At 46.4% G+C, this 17,244-nt stretch overlaps 1 long non-coding RNA gene across 1 annotated transcript; it reads right to left on the reverse strand.

The window, feature by feature from the left end:
- Nucleotides 1-6,371: 6,371 nt before the first annotated feature.
- Nucleotides 6,372-14,828, reverse strand: LOC144596338 (uncharacterized). Its single transcript, XR_013547589.1, has 3 exons — nt 14,691-14,828; nt 12,153-12,344; nt 6,372-6,580 (listed from the first exon to the last, which is right to left on the reverse strand). It is a non-coding gene; the product is annotated as an uncharacterized LOC144596338 (long non-coding RNA).
- Between the last annotated feature and the right edge of the window lie 2,416 nt (nt 14,829-17,244).

Below are 17,244 nucleotides of genomic sequence, written 5' to 3' on the forward strand. Positions count from 1 at the left end.
GCCCAGGCCTTGCGGGCCGGTGGTGGATCTCAAGGGCAAGAGCCTCGGCATTGTGGGCCGGCGGTGGATCTCAAGGGCAAGAGCCTCGGCCTTGCAGGCTGAAGGTTGACCTCGCGGGCCGGAGCCTCGGCCTTGCGGGCCGGCGGTGGATCTCGCCCTTGGAGTCTCGGCCTTGCGGGCCGAAGGTTGGCCTTGCGGGCCGAAGGTTGACCTCGCAGGCCGGAGCCTCGGCCTTGCGGGCAGGCAGTGGACCTCGCGGGCCGGAGCGCAGGCCTTGCGGGCCGGCGGTGGACCTTGTGGGCCGGAGCCTCGGCCTTGCAGGCCGGCGGTGGATCTCAATGGCAAGAGCTTCGGCCTTGCGGGCTGGCGGTGGACCTCGCGGGCCGGAGCCCAGGCTTTGCGGGCCGGCGGTGGATCTCAAGGGCAAGAGCCTCGGCCTTGCAGGCTGGCGGTGGATCTCAAGGGCAAGAGCCTCGGCCTTGCAGGCTGGCGGTGGATCTCGCCCTTGGAGCCTCGGCCTTGCGGGCCGAAGGTTGACCTCGTGGGCCGGAGCCCAGGCCTTGACGGCCGGTGGTGGACCTCGCCCTTGGAGCCTCGGCCTTGCTGGCCGGCGGTGGACCTCGTGGGCCGGAGCCCAGGCCTTGACGGCCGGCGGTGGATCTGGCGGGCTAACTGGTCCATGGTCATGGCTGACCATGATTGATAAATCATGGTCAATATGAATGATCAAAGGGTTCAATGAGATGGAGACATTGGCATGTTTGGTCAGAATCTATACACTAAAACTCTCATATGTTTGTTTGTTTGTTTGTTTGTTCCAGAACTACAGCAAAACGGAACACGATAGCCTGACAATTTTAGGCCCACCTTACTCACCGTCGTCCTTTTGGTGCTAATGGAAGATGTTTCATTGAAATCGGTGTTATATTTTTAAAGTTATTCTCATTTTAAAGCTTAATCCTATCTCCTAGGAAGGGAGGGGGGAGGGAGGGAGGGGGGGGGAGTGAGGGAGGATTAGGGGGGTTCAGGGTGATGGAGTGGGGGGGAGGGGGGGAGGAGGGAGGGGGAGGGAGGGAGAATGGTGCTGCACCAATGCAGGAGAGGTTTGGGCCCAACAGGTCCACTTGGTCTAGTTCCGTATATGACTGAAAGAAGCAGCTCTTGTCTTTTCGGTGCAACAGTGTTTTCAAATGAATTTAGGTTCTGGGCTTCAATGGTTAATTCCACCCTTGAGTAAACTTGGAAGACATTGAAAGGTTGTGAAAATTATATTTTATTATGGTTTATTAAGTACAGATCACAAGGTATTACTCACAGATTGTTAATAGATACAAAATATGTGAACTGATTGTCGTCTTGTTTTATGCATCTAAAAATGACCTAGAGATTACACGGTCACAATTTCTTAACAAGGAATCGAGTTGCAGCTATTGTTTAGTGCGCAAAGACATGATTGCTTTAACTCTAATACCAAATGATATCCCATGAAAAATCAAGAACAACTATTTGAAAAGTTGTTTGAAGCAGCTATAGGAATGTTTACATCCAGAAAGGTGTTGTATCTGAGGAGACCCCACCCAGGTTGGTGAATCTCCTGATGTTTTATTGTACATCAGTCTACAGTAGCAGTCAGGCAGCTGCAACTCGTTGGGTTGCAGGGAAAAGACAGAGGCCGTAGAGGAGAGGAAGAGAACTCTCGCGTCAAGCATGAGAATCCCAGCAGCTACACGTAGGAGAAAAGCACGCCCGGTAGTAATTGTGGTACACTCTGTGGAAGGCCTTTGAGCAATTCGAGTTCTGATGCTGCGCTGTCAGATCTCCTGCTGTCAGAAGTCAGTGGCGTATCTGTTGAAATGGCAGGAAAAAGCAACAACTTTAATGCATTGCAATCCGAGTCTGCCCCACCCCTCTCGCCCACCGCTTCCTTCACTTCTCATTTTACAATACAATACAATATATCTTTATTGTCATTGTACAGGGGTACAACGAGATTGGGAATGCGACTCCCATACGATGCAATAAATGAATTAACTAGTCAGTATTAACTTAAACAACCCTTGCTGGCCGGCGGTGGATCTCGCAGGCCGGAGACTCGGCCTTGCTGGCCGGCGGTGGATCTCGCAGGCAGGAGACTCGGCCTTGCTGGCCGGCGGTGGATCTCGTGGGAAGGACCCTCGGCCTTGCTGGCCGGCGGTGGATCTCGCAGGCCGGTGGCTCGGCCTTGCTGGCCTGCGGTGGATCTCGTGCGCCAGAGCCTCAGCCTTGCGGGCCGGCGGTGGATCTCGTGGGCCGGACCCTCGGCCTTGCGGGCTGGACCCTCGGCCTTGCTGGCCGGCGGTGGATCTCGCGGGCTGGAGCCTCGGCCTTGCTGGTCGGCGGTGGACCTTGTGGGCCGGAGCCTCGGCCTTGCGGGCCGGCGGTGGATCTCGCGGGCTAACTGATCCATGGTCATGGCTGACCATGGTTGATGAATCATGGTCAATATGAATGATCAAAGGGTTCAATGAGATGGAGACTTTGGCATGTTTGGCCAGAATCTATATACTAAAACTCTCATTCGTTTGTTTTTGTTTGTTTGTTTGTTCCTGAACCACAGCCAAAATGGTACACGATAGCGCGACAATTTTAGGCCCACCTTACTTGCAGCGGTGTGGATGGAAATAGAACGGGAATAACGCAAGAGAATGTCAGTGATGTTGACATGAATCACACATGAAGCTGCCCGCTCCAATTTCACAATCGATGCGGTTTCACCAAGGAATGATCACACACGCCTTGACACAACTCAATGCAATTTCAAACTTCATATTCGGGGGGGGGGGATGGAATAGAATAAATCTCACAAATTAGTTAATTTGTACATTCCCGAAGAGTAATCCTTACATTCCTGAAGAGCACTATGATTGTAAATTCCTGTTTATGGTTACAGCTTAAAATACAAATGATTAAAAAATAAATAGTCTAGAGTTAAATATGAAACATTATGCTTAAAATTACATTATTAAGACAAGGAATTTTATTTATTTTGGCCACTTTGCCCTGTTATCTTTATCCACTGGTTTTAATTCGAAATCTGAAAGTTAAATGGAAAATTTTGCTCATTGGCTATCTAGAGAAAATGTAGTTGAACGAGTCATAATTATTCAGTTTAGAGATACAGCGCGGAAACAGGCCCTTTCGGTCAACTGGGTCCGCGCCGACCAGCGATCCCCTAACATTAACACTATCCTATACCCGCATGGGACAATTTTTACATTTATCAAGCCAATTAACCTACGTATTTAATTATCTGTAATTAACAATTAATTAACCCAATTAACTTTACGTCTTTGGAGTGTGGGAGGAAACCGAAGATCTCGGAAAAAACCCACGCAGATCACGGGGAGAATGTACAAACTCTGTACACACAACACCCGTAGTCGGGATGGAACCCGGTTCTCCGGCGCTGCATTCGCTGCAAGGCAGCAACTCTACCGCTGCGCCACCGTGACCGCACTTTAGAGAATTTTTTCTCTAAATTATTTTTGGAAAATGTTCTTTCGTAAGCCACAATAAATGAAAGTACCCAAGGCTTGGATTCAAGTGTAGAAATTGGTTGCTTTTGGCAATCGTGTGTGTTCCTCATGCAATATTCACTGTGTCCATGTGGGATGAATTTTTTACAAAGGAAAATGTTCTTACTGCAATAATCAAGGACACATACTTAGGACTTATGGGCAACTGGATGAGTAACAGATGTTTAAAGGAGATTAGGAGAATTGGTTTACCATCCACATAAATATTTATTTTTACTATGAATTCAAAATTTTTCAATATGGGTAACATTTAGGTGGCATTCAAATGAATCTCAAAGACAATACATAGAACATAGAGCATTGGACAGTGCACCACCAGAAGGGACCCTTCGGACTACAATGTTTGCGTCAACCATGATGCCAAGTTAATTTGATTTCATCTGCCTGCACAAGGTCATAAGTGATAAGAGCAGAATTAAGCCATTCGGCCCATCAAGTCTATCCACCATTCAATCACGGCTGATCCATCTCTCCCTCCAAACCCCATTCTCCTGCCTTCTCCCCGTAACCCCTGACACCCGTACTCATCAAGAATCTATCCATCTCTGTCTTGCAAATATCCATTGACTTGGCCTCCACAGCCTCATGTGGCAAAGATTCATATCCCTCTATTGCTTGCACTTCCATGTGCCTACATAAACATCCCCTGCACATCTATAGACTAAAACTCTTGTTTGTTTGTTTGTTTGTTCCTGAACTACAGCCAAAACGGTACACGATAGCGTGACAATTTTAGGCCCACCTTACTCACCGTCGTCCCTTTGGTGCTAATGGAAGAAGTTTAATTGAAATCGGTGTTATGTTTTTAAAGTTATTCACATTTAAAGTTTAAATCTATCTCCTCGGGAGGGAGGGGGTGGATGGAGGGGGGAGGATAAGGTGGTTGAGGGGGTGGAGTGGGGGAAGGGAAAGGGAGAGGGGAAGGGGTGGAGGAGGATAATAGGGGTTGAGGGGGATGGAGTGGGGAAGGGGGTGGAGGGAGGGGAAAGGGGGGAGGGGGAGGAGAGGGTGCTACACCAATGCAGGAGAGGTTTGGTCCCAACGGGTCCACTTGATCTAGTCTCCTTAAAAACTTTCCCCTCCTACCTTACAGCTCTCTAGTTGGACATTTTCACCCTGGGAGAAAGGTTCTGTTTGCCCTATGTATGCTTCTCATTATTATAAATTCTCCTATCTCATCTCCCCTCAGCCTCTGAAGTTAAAAGTTTATCCAAACTCTCCCTACAGCTGAAACCCTCTAATCCAGGCAGCATTCCGCAACCCCATGAAAAGGCTCCACATCCTCCCTAGAATGGGGTGACTGGAACTGAACGCAGCACCTCAAATGTGGCCGAACCAAAGTCTCACAGAGCTGCATCATGACTTCCTCACCCTTATACTCAATGCCCCTTGGCAATGAAGGCAAGTATACCATACACCTTCTTTACCACCCTGTCTACTTCTGCGGCCAACTTCAGTTAGCTATGAACTTGGACTCCCTCTGCATATCGATGCTGTTAAGGGTCTTGCCATTAATTGTGTACTCTCTCTCCTCTCATTCAACCTCTCAAAGTGCAACACCTCACACTTGCGTGGACTAAACCCCATCTGCCATTTCTCCACCCATTTCAGCAGCCGGTCGATATCCCACTGTGTCTTCTGACAACCTTCCTCATTGTCTGCAACATCTCCAATGTTGGTGCCATCCGCAAACTTACTCACCAGCCCATCTCCATTTACGTCTAGGTCATTTATATATATATATATAGATATCGCAAACAGCAGAGGTCCCAGCACTGATCCCTGCAGAGCTCCACTGATCACAGGCTTCCAGCCAGAATATCTACCTTCAACCACAACCCTATGTCTTCCATGAATAAGCCAGTTCTAAATCCATAAGACCAAATCAACATGCCTGCAGCGCATCTTAATCTTCTGCATCAGCCTGGATGAGGGGCCTGGTCAAAAGTCTTACTAAAATCCATGTATACAGCATCCACCACACTACCTACATTAATCGTCACCTCCTCACGAAACTCAATCAAGTTATTGCGTAAAAAAGCCGTGCTGGCTATCCCTAATGAGCCCATTCTCTTCCAAATGGGAGTAACTCTTATCTCAAAGAAAATACAGTCCTCCATGTTGGTGAAGATTTCTTGCCTTAAAGACCAGTGGATCCATGGGTTGTGCCTCGAATTCTCGTCAGTTGTGTTAAAGGGCGCCCAAACAATTTTTTAATTCCCCAGTGATATTCACATGGAGCTGGTCATCTTCACATGGAGAGGTTTGGGCCCAACAGGTCCACTTGGTCTAGTTCCGTATATGACTGAAAGAAGCAGCTCTTGTCTTTTCGGTGCAACAGTGTTTTCAAATGAATTTAGGTTCTGGGCTTCAATGGTTAATTCCACCCTTGAGTAAACTTGGAAGACATTGAAAGGTTGTGAAAATTATATTTTATTATGGTTTATTAAGTACAGATCACAAGGTATTACTCACAGATTGTTAATAGATACAAAATATGTGAACTGATTGTCGTCTTGTTTTATGTATCTAAAAATGACCTAGAGATTACACGGTCACAATTTCTTAACAAGGAATCGAGTTGCAGCTATTGTTTAGTGCGCAAAGACATGATTGCTTTAACTCTAATACCAAATGATATCCCATGAAAAATCAAGAACAACTATTTGAAAAGTTGTTTGAAGCAGCTATAGGATTGTTTACATCCAGAAAGGTGTTGTATCTGAGGAAACCCCACCCAGGTTGGTGAATCTCCTGATGTTTTATTGTACATCAGTCTACAGTAGCAGTCAGGCAGCTGCAACTCGTTGGGTTGCAGGGAAAAGACAGAGGCCGTAGAGGAGAGGAAGAGAACTCTCGCGTCAAGCATGAGAATCCCAGCAGCTACACGTAGGAGAAAAGCACGCCCGGTAGTAATTGTGGTACACTCTGTGGAAGGCCTTTGAGCAATTCGAGTTCTGATGCTGCGCTGTCAGATCTCCTGCTGTCAGAAGTCAGTGGCGTATCTGTTGAAATGGCAGGAAAAAGCAACAACTTTAATGCATTGCAATCCGAGTCTGCCCCACCCCTCTCGCCCACCGCTTCCTTCACTTCTCATTTTACAATACAATACAATATATCTTTATTGTCATTGTACAGGGGTACAACGAGATTGGGAATGCGACTCCCATACGATGCAATAAATGAATTAACTAGTCAGTATTAACTTAAACAACCCTTGCTGGCCGGCGTTGGATCTCGCAGGCCGGAGACTCGGCCTTGCTGGCCGGCGGTGGATCTCGCAGGCCGGTGGCTCGGCCTTGCTGGCCGGCGGTGGATCTCGCAGGCAGGAGACTCGGCCTTGCTGGCCGGCGGTGGATCTCGTGGGAAGGACCCTCGGCCTTGCTGGCCGGCGGTGGATCTCGCAGGCCGGTGGCTCGGCCTTGCTGGCCTGCGGTGGATCTCGTGCGCCAGAGCCTCAGCCTTGCGGGCCGGCGGTGGATCTCGTGGGCCGGACCCTCGGCCTTGCGGGCTGGACCCTCGGCCTTGCTGGCCGGCGGTGGATCTCGCGGGCTGGAGCCTCGGCCTTGCTGGTCGGCGGTGGACCTTGTGGGCCGGAGCCTCGGCCTTGCGGGCCGGCGGTGGATCTCGCGGGCTAACTGATCCATGGTCATGGCTGACCATGGTTGATGAATCATGGTCAATATGAATGATCAAAGGGTTCAATGAGATGGAGACTTTGGCATGTTTGGCCAGAATCTATATACTAAAACTCTCATTCGTTTGTTTTTGTTTGTTTGTTTGTTCCTGAACCACAGCCAAAATGGTACACGATAGCGCGACAATTTTAGGCCCACCTTACTTGCAGCGGTGTGGATGGAAATAGAACGGGAATAACGCAAGAGAATGTCAGTGATGTTGACATGAATCACACATGAAGCTGCCCGCTCCAATTTCACAATCGATGCGGTTTCACCAAGGAATGATCACACACGCCTTGACACAACTCAATGCAATTTCAAACTTCATATTCGGGGGGGGGGGATGGAATAGAATAAATCTCACAAATTAGTTAATTTGTACATTCCCGAAGAGTAATCCTTACATTCCTGAAGAGCACTATGATTGTAAATTCCTGTTTATGGTTACAGCTTAAAATACAAATGATTAAAAAATAAATAGTCTAGAGTTAAATATGAAACATTATGCTTAAAATTACATTATTAAGACAAGGAATTTTATTTATTTTGGCCACTTTGCCCTGTTATCTTTATCCACTGGTTTTAATTCGAAATCTGAAAGTTAAATGGAAAATTTTGCTCATTGGCTATCTAGAGAAAATGTAGTTGAACGAGTCATAATTATTCAGTTTAGAGATACAACGCGGAAACAGGCCCTTTCGGTCAACTGGGTCCGCGCCGACCAGCGATCCCCTAACATTAACACTATCCTATACCCGCATGGGACAATTTTTACATTTATCAAGCCAATTAACCTACGTATTTAATTATCTGTAATTAACAATTAATTAACCCAATTAACTTTACGTCTTTGGAGTGTGGGAGGAAACCGAAGATCTCGGAAAAACCCACGCAGGTCACGGGGAGAATGTACAAACTCTGTACACACAACACCCGTAGTCGGGATGGAACCCGGGTCTCCGGCGCTGCATTCGCTGCAAGGCAGCAACTCTACCGCTGCGCCACCGTGACCGCACTTTAGAGAATTTTTTCTCTAAATTATTTTTGGAAAATGTTCTTTCGTAAGCCACAATAAATGAAAGTACCCAAGGCTTGGATTCAAGTGTAGAAATTGGTTGCTTTTGGCAATCGTGTGTGTTCCTCATGCAATATTCACTGTGTCCATGTGGGATGAATTTTTTTTAAAGGAAAATGTTCTTACTGCAATAATCAAGGACACATACTTAGGACTTATGGGCAACTGGATGAGTAACAGATGTTTAAAGGAGATTAGGAGAATTGGTTTACCATCCACATAAATATTTATGTTTACTATGAATTCAATTTTTTTTAATATGGGTAACATTTAGGTGGCATTCAAATGAATCTCAAAGACAATACATAGAACATAGAGCATTGGACAGTGCACCACCAGAAGGGACCCTTCGGACTACAATGTTTGCGTCAACCATGATGCCAAGTTAATTTGATTTCATCTGCCTGCACAAGGTCATAAGTGATAAGAGCAAAATTAAGCCATTCGGCCCATCAAGTCTATCCACCATTCAATCAGGCTGATCCATCTCTCCCTCCAAACCCCATTCTCCTGCCTTCTCCCCGTAACCCTCGACACCCGTACTCATCAAGAATCTATCCATCTCTGTCCTGCAAATATCCATTGACTTGGCCTCCACAGCCTCATGTGGCAAAGATTCATATCCCTCTATTGCTTGCACTTCCATGTGCCTACATAAACATCCCCTGCACATCTATAGACTAAAACTCTTGTTTGTTTGTTTGTTTGTTCCTGAACTACAGCCAAAACGGTACACGATAGCGTGACAATTTTAGGCCCACCTTACTCACCGTCGTCCCTTTGGTGTTAATGGAAGAAGTTTAATTGAAATCGGTGTTATGTTTTTAAAGTTATTCACATTTAAAGTTTAAATCTATCTCCTCGGGAGGGAGGGGGGAGGATAAGGGGGGTGGAGTGGGGGAAGGGAAAGGGAGAGGGGAAGGGGGGAGGAGGATAATAGGGGTTGAGGGGGATGGAGTGGGGAAGGGGGTGGAGGGAGGGGAAAGGGGGGAGGGGGAGGAGAGGGTGTTACACCAATGCAGGAGAGGTTTGGTCCCCAACGGGTCCACTTGATCTAGTCTCCATTAAAACTTTCCCCTCCTACCTTACAGCTCTCTAGTTGAACATTTTCACCCTGGGAGAAAGGTTCTGTTTGCCCTATGTATGCTTCTCATTATTATAAATTCTCCTATCTCATCTCCCCTCAGCCTCTGAAGTTAAAAGTTTATCCAAACTCTCCCTACAGCTGAAACCCTCTAATCCAGGCAGCATTCCGCAACCCCATGAAAAGGCTCCACATCCTCCCTAGAATGGGGTGACTGGAACTGAACGCAGCAACTCAAATGTGGCCGAACCAAAGTCTCACAGAGCTGCATCATGACTTCCTCACCCTTATACTCAATGCCCCTTGGCAATGAAGGCAAGTATACCATACACCTTCTTTACCACCCTGTCTACTTCTGCGGCCAACTTCAGTTAGCTATGAACTTGGACTCCCTCTGCATATCGATGCTGTTAAGGGTCTTGCCATTAATTGTGTACTCTCTCTCCTCTCATTCAACCTCTCAAAGTGCAACACCTCACACTTGCGTGGACTAAACCCCATCTGCCATTTCTCCACCCATTTCAGTAGCCGGTCGATATCCCACTGTGTCTTCTGACAACCTTCCTCATTGTCTGCAACATCTCCAATGTTGGTGCCATCCGCAAACTTACTCACCAGCCCATCTCCATTTACGTCTAGGTCATTTATATATATATATATAGATATCGCAAACAGCAGAGGTCCCAGCACTGATCCCTGCAGAGCTCCACTGATCACAGGCTTCCAGCCAGAATATCTACCTTCAACCACAACCCTCTGTCTTCCATGAATAAGCCAGTTCTGAATCCATAAGACCAAATCAACATGCCTGCAGCGCATCTTAATCTTCTGGATCAGCCTGGATGAGGGGCCTTGTCAAAAGTCTTACTAAAATCCATGTATACAGCATCCACCGCGCTACCTACATTAATCGTCACCTCCTCACGAAACTCAAAGAAGTTATTGCGTAAAAAAGCCATGCTGGCTATCCCTAATGAGCCCATTCTCTTCCAAATGGGAGTAACTCTTATCTCAAAGAAAATACAGTCCTCCATGTTGGTGAAGATTTCTTGCCTTAAAGACCAGTGGATCCATGGGTTGTGCCTCGAATTCTCGTCAGTTGTGTTAAAGGGCGCCCAAACAATTTTTTAATTCCCCAGTGATATTCACATGGATGTGGGATTCCTGAACATGTTCAGTCACCAGAGTGTGGGGATGGAATGGTGCACTGAACCATTAAAGGCAAACAGCAAGTTGCAAGTCATGGAAAACAGAGAAACATAGAAAATAGGTGCAGGAGTAGGTCATTCAGCCCTTCGAGCCAGCACTGCCATTCAATACGATCAAGGCTGATCATCCAAAATCATCCTGCTTTCTCCCCATATCACTTCATTCCGTTAGCTCTAAGAGCGAAATGTAATTCTCTCTTGAAAACATTCAGTGAATTGGCCTCCACTGCCTTCTGTGGCGAATTCCACAGATTCTCAACTCTCTGGGTGATAAAATGGTGCAGTGAGCCATTAAAGGCAACAGGGAAAATCAGGGAGAGATATGGTCAACTTGTACCATGTGGTAGTGAGGACATTGGTTATTTAAAGCAATCAAGGGGAGTTATTCACATCATGAACAGAGTTCTAAAATAATGGCCTGATCCCTCGTTTCAGAGAATTGCATTTTGAAGGGAGTAAATGTGTGCATTTGACTGGAGGTTATTGTGTAGAGTTAAATGGGAACCACAATATTAGTTTATTCAAAACCATCACCAAAGACCACTTAAATATTGAAGGCTAATTAGGGGACTGTGTGAAAGAGGCCATAAGCTCAAGAGGTGTAGGAAAATAACTGCAGATGCTGGTTCAAATCGAAGGTATCACAAAATGCTGGAGTAACTCAGCGGGTCAGGCTTGTCGAGTCTCTTCCCTTCTGTCGCTGAGATGCTGCTGCTCCAGCAGACCACTCCATCGAAAATGGCTGATGCAACCACCGTGTTGTAGAAGGTCCTTAGGAGTGCCCCCTGCAGTCCTGAAGATAAGGAATGGGTGACGTTTCGGGTTGAGACATTCTTCAGACCAGAAACACCACCCATTCCTTCTCTCCAGGGATGCTGGCTGACCCGCTGAGTTACTCCAGCTTTTTGTGTCCATCTTCGGTTTAAACCAGCACCTGCAGTTCCTTCCTACACAAACTGGACTATAGACAATAGGTGCAGGAGGAGGCCATTCGGCCCTTCGAGCCAGCACCGCCATTCAATGTGATCATGGCTGATCATTCTCAATCAGTACCCCGTTCCTGCCTTCTCCCCATACCCCCTGACTCCGCTATCCTTAAGAGCTCTATCTAGCTCTCTCTTGAATGCATTCAGAGAATTGCCTCCACTGCCTTCTGAGGCAGAGAATTCCAGATTCACAACTCTCTGACAGAAAAAGTTTTTCCTCATCTCAGTTCTAAATGGCCTACCCCTTATTCTTAAACTGTGGCCCCTTGTTCTGGACTCCCCCAACATTGGGAACATGTTTCCTGCCTCTAACGTGTCCAACCCCTTAATAATCTTATACGTTTCGATAAGATCTCCTCTCATCCTTCTAAATACCAATGTATACAAGCCTAGTCGCTCTAGTCTTTCAACATACGACAGTCCCGCCATTTACAATCAGGGCTTCTGATCACTTGGAGGATAAATATCAGGAAGGGCAGAATGAAACAGCGTGAGAATTTCTTCCCCAGATGCTGACAAGTAACTGAGTTGATACTTAACATACCTGCATTTTACTGACTTGAGTCGCTTCTGTCCTGAGAGTTGAAGTTTCGGCTAAACGAATAACTCTGGTTCGACTCATCTGCATATTAAGTTTATTCTGTCTGCGCCAAAATTGCCTCCCCCTCCCGGAGTTGAACCTTCTCCTCCAGCCAGATCTCCTCCTGCAAAACCTTTTTCTTCTTCGGCCATAGTACTAGAATAAAATATTTCATTAAAGTAATTAGTCAAAGAAAGCAATGACTTTTTAAGTGGGCGTTTATGAAAGTACTGTGGAATTCACCTCTGTTCGAAATGATTACATTTTATGTAATTACAGATGCTCCTCGACTCTCAATGGGCTTACGTTCCGATAAACCCATCGTAAATATCGTAAGTCGAAAATGCATTTAATACACCTAACCGACCGAACATCATAGTCACCTAACCTACCCAACATCGTAGCCACCTAACCTACCCAACATAGCCACCTAACCTACCCAACATCATAGCCACCTAACCTACCCAACATCATAGCCACCTAACCTACCCAACATCATAGCCACCTAACCTATGGTTTCTACTGAATGTGTATCGCTCTTGCACCATCATGAAGTGGAAATATTGTAAGACGAAGCATCATAAAAGGAGTATCTGTACTTTGCAACTTCTACTAGTTGCATCATGGCCTGGTGTGGTCATTCAGGCGCTCAGGTTGAAAGAGGCTTCAGAGAGCTGTAGATGTCGCTCGGTCCATCAAGGGTAAAGACCTCCCCACCATCGAAGGGATCTTTAGGAAGCGCTGCATCAAGAAGGCAGCTATTATCATCACAGACCCACCCCACCCTGGCCAAGATCTCGCTCCTCCCATTACGAAGAAGGCGGTAACAGAACTCCTTAGGGCTAACGGAGTCGAGGGATACGGGGGAAAGCAGGAACGGGGTACTGATTTTGGATGATCAGCCATGATCACATTGAATGGTGGCGCTGCCTCGAAGGGCTGAATGGCCTACTCCTGCACCTATTTTCTATGTTTCAATGTTTCTAAGGCACAGGAGCCTGAGAACAACTGTTACCTCCAGGGTCAAGAGCAGGTTCTTTTCATCAACCATCATACTTATGATCCATCCTCTACAACCCTAACCATAACCCTACCTCCCCCAGCACCAATTTAGCACTGTCAAGCTTGTACTACATACTTTGGCCTACCAGCTTATTAGGCAACTTGAGAGCGGTCCTGAAATACTGTCTACTTCATTGGAGATCCTGGGACTATCTTTGATCAGACTAGACTGGCTTTATCTTGCACTAAACATTATTCACGTTATTGCCTTTATCATGTATCTGCACACTGTCAATGGATCAATTGTAATCATGTATTGTCTTTCCGCTGACTGGTTAGCACACAACAAAAGCTTTTCACTGTACCTCGGTACACGTGACAATAAACTAAACTGATTAAGTTTTTTGAAGATGTTGTGGCGCGTCGAGAGAGGCCCGAAATAAAAGCAAGGAGCTGGATATTTTGGGGTGTTTGATTTATTACTCTGGTATGGCCCGACCCTTGGGAGCCGCCACAATGTGACCACAAAGGTTGATGAGGGCAGAGCTGTAGATGTTGTGTACATGGACTTCAATAAAGCATTCGACAAGGTTCCACATGGTAGGCTGCTCTGGAAGGTTAGATCACATGGGATTCAAGGAGAGATTTCTGAATGGATAGAAAATTAGCTTCATGGAAGGAAGCAGAGGGTGATGGTGGAAGTTTACTTTTCAGACTGGAGGCCTGTGACTAGTGGTATGCCTCAGGGTTCGGTGCTGGGTCCGTTACTGTTTGTCATCTATATCATTGATTTGGATGTGAACGTACAAGGCATGATTAGCACGTTTGCAGATGACACAAAAGTGGGTGGCATTGTAGATAATGAAGATAGTTGGCACAAATTGCAGCAGGATCTTGATCAGTTGGCCAGGTGGGCTGAGGAATGGTTGATGGAATTTAATACAGAGAAATGTGAGATGTTGCATTTTGGGTTGACAAACAAGGGCAGGGCCAACACAGTGAATGGTCGGGCTCGGGGGAGTGTTGTGGAGCAGAGGGATCTAGGAGTGCAGGTACATAGTTCCTTGAAGGTGGTCGCAGGTAGATAGGGTGGTCAAAAAGGCTTTTGGCACGACCTTCATCAGTCAGAGTATTGAGTATAGACGTTGGGAGGTCATGTTGCAGTTATATAAGTCGTTGGTGAGACCGCATTAGTGTATTGTGTTCAGCTCTGGGCACCATTGTGGTCAGGCAATTAAATAAGCAGCGTAGGTGGATATTGTCCTAATGCAGGCAAGTGGGGTCGGGGTAGATGGGCAGTAAGGTTGGCATGGAATTGGCGGACTTGGTGGGTTAAAGGAATCGTTTCTCTGCTGTACAACTCTGTAAAACAGTCCAAACAATTTCCTTTATCTTGTACTCTAAAACTTATCATTTGTGCTGTTGTTTCAGCGTAGATAAAAGTGATATTGCAGGCGTGCGTCTCTTTAGTAATAAATTCAACAAAAATCTTCGAGATACCTTTCTCCTGCATCTCCATGATGATTCCCTGCTTTCGGATGATGATGATGATGATGATGATGATGGTGGTTTTTGGGGTTTTTTGGTTGTTGTGGTGGTTGGTGTGGTCACTGTTGTGGTCGGTGTGGTCACCGTGGTATCTGATGCAGTTGGCGTGGAGACCGTAGACGTAGCTGGTGTTGTGACATTTGTGTTAAAGCACTGAAACACAACATCTTGAACTCCCGCCGCATCTAGCATGATTGTGCTTATACAGGTCGCAGTTTCCTGTAAAGAGAAAAAAAAACCCCACAGAAATGTACAAACATTTAGCATGGAAACAGGCCCCCCAGCCCAACTCTTTCATGGCCACCAAGATGTCCCATCAAAGCTTGTCACAACGGCCAGTGTTCGTCCCAAATCCCTTCTCCCTCCAGCAGCTTGTTCAACCCACCACGCACCCACCCACCAACACCCACCACCCACCCACACCCACTGACACCCGCACTAATCAAGAATCTGCCCATCTCTGCCTTAAAAAATATCCACTGTCTTGGCCTCCACAGCCTTCTGTGGCAAATGATTCCCCCTTCACCTTAAACCTATGTCCTCTGGTGTTCGATTCCCCTACTCTGGGCAAAAGACTCTGTGCATCTACCCGACCTATTCCCCTCATGATTTTATAGATCTCTATAAGATCACCCCTCACCCACCTGCGCTCCAAAGAATAGAGTCCCAGCCTACGCAACCTCTCACAATAGCTCGGACCTTCTAGTCCTGGCAACATCCATGTAAATCTTCCCTGCACCCTTTCCAATTTGACAACATCTTTCCCGTAACATGGTGCCCAGAACCGAACACAGTACTCTAAATGCGGCCTCACCAATGTCTTATACAACTGCAACATGACCTCCTGACTTCTACACTCGATACTCTGAATGATGAAGGCCAATGTGCCAAAAGACTTTTAGACCACACTATCTACCTGCGACTCCACCTTCAAAGAACTCTGCACAGTTAAATGGCAGCGTACATGCAGCTGATGAGATGATGTTGGGTGTGTAGGAAGGAGCTGCAGATGCTGATTTAAACCAAAGATGGACACAAAAGGTGGGTCCAACAGCATCTCTGAAGAAAAAGAATAGGTGATGTTTCGAGTCAAGATCCAACTTCAGGGGTTGGTTCTAATTGAAGTCTGTGGCTTCACCACACACACACACACACACAGCCAGCCCTTAGCGATGCTCAGCTCTCCCTTGTGGTGAAAGTCCCTGTTTCAGTAACAAAGCATCAGGTAATAGCAGAATATTAATGAAAGCATCTTAACACATGCTGGTTGGTGCAAAAACCAGGAGTAACTCAGCGGGTCAAACAGCATCTCTGGAGAAAAATGAATAGGTGACGTTTCGGGTCAAGACCCTTCTTCAGACTAAGAGTCAGGGAAACATCTATATCTCTTGTTCCCCTTTCCCCTGACTCTCAGTCTTAAGAAGGGTCTCGACCCGAAACGTCACCCATTCCTTTTCTCCAGAGATGCTGCCTGTCCCGCTGAGTTACTCCAGCTTTTTGTGTCTATCTTTGGTTTAAACCAGCATCTGCAGTTCCTTCCTACACATCCCTGAACACGTTGATCTGGCCTTCATTTACAACAGCTACCACCTCACCAACAGCAGCATTGTGAGAACATCATCTAGGATAATATCTCCAAATCTGTGCTGTGTACCCTTGCTTGCAACTGACTTCTTCCTTTCCATTGAATTGTTAATTAAAATAAAATTGGGATCAATGGGGGCCCACAATCTAAAAAGGATAAGGTTGCGGTTATGTTGTCGGACTGGTGATTCAGGGAATGATTTGGGGAAAGAGTTCAAATCTCATTTTTGCTTGAGAATTTAAATTCAGTAATGTAATAAATCTAACAAATCAGCAACTGACCATCAAGCTACTGGCATGTTGCATAATCCTGCTTTGTTCAATAATGCCTTTCACTGAAACGAATCTCATTTGGCCTCTCTGTGCCAAATTGGCCAGACCCAATATAATTGATAAACTCTTAACTGCCCACTGAAATGGCCCAAAAACCACCCATTTTAAACGCAATCAGGGATGGACGATAAAGATTGGCCTTGCTCCAAGCCCACAACTTGGTGAGCACAGACTTCTCTCCAAAATCAACGCCAATTGGAGGAACAGCACCTCATATTTTGCTTGGCCAGCTTACACCCTAGCGGCATGAATATTGATTTCTCCAACTTCAAGTAACCCTGTGTATCTGTGGAATTCTTTGCCACAGAAGGCTGTGGAGGCCAAGTCAGTGGATATTTTTAAGGCAGAGATAGATAGATTCTTCATTAATGCGGGTGTCAGAGGTTACAGGGAGAAGGCAGGAGAATGGGGGTTAGGAGGGAGAGATAGACCAGCCGTGATTGAATGGCGGAGTAGATTTGATGGGCCGAATGGCCTAATTCTGCTCCTTTTACTTATGAACTTATTAACTTATGACAACAGAGATGACAACAGAGAAGTGAACAGCAAACTTTGTAACACTCACAGCATTCGAGATGGGTATCAGGTC

The sequence above is a fragment of the Rhinoraja longicauda genome, chromosome 8 (assembly GCF_053455715.1).
Source record: "Rhinoraja longicauda isolate Sanriku21f chromosome 8, sRhiLon1.1, whole genome shotgun sequence".
Taxonomy (NCBI): Eukaryota; Metazoa; Chordata; class Chondrichthyes; order Rajiformes; family Arhynchobatidae; genus Rhinoraja; species Rhinoraja longicauda.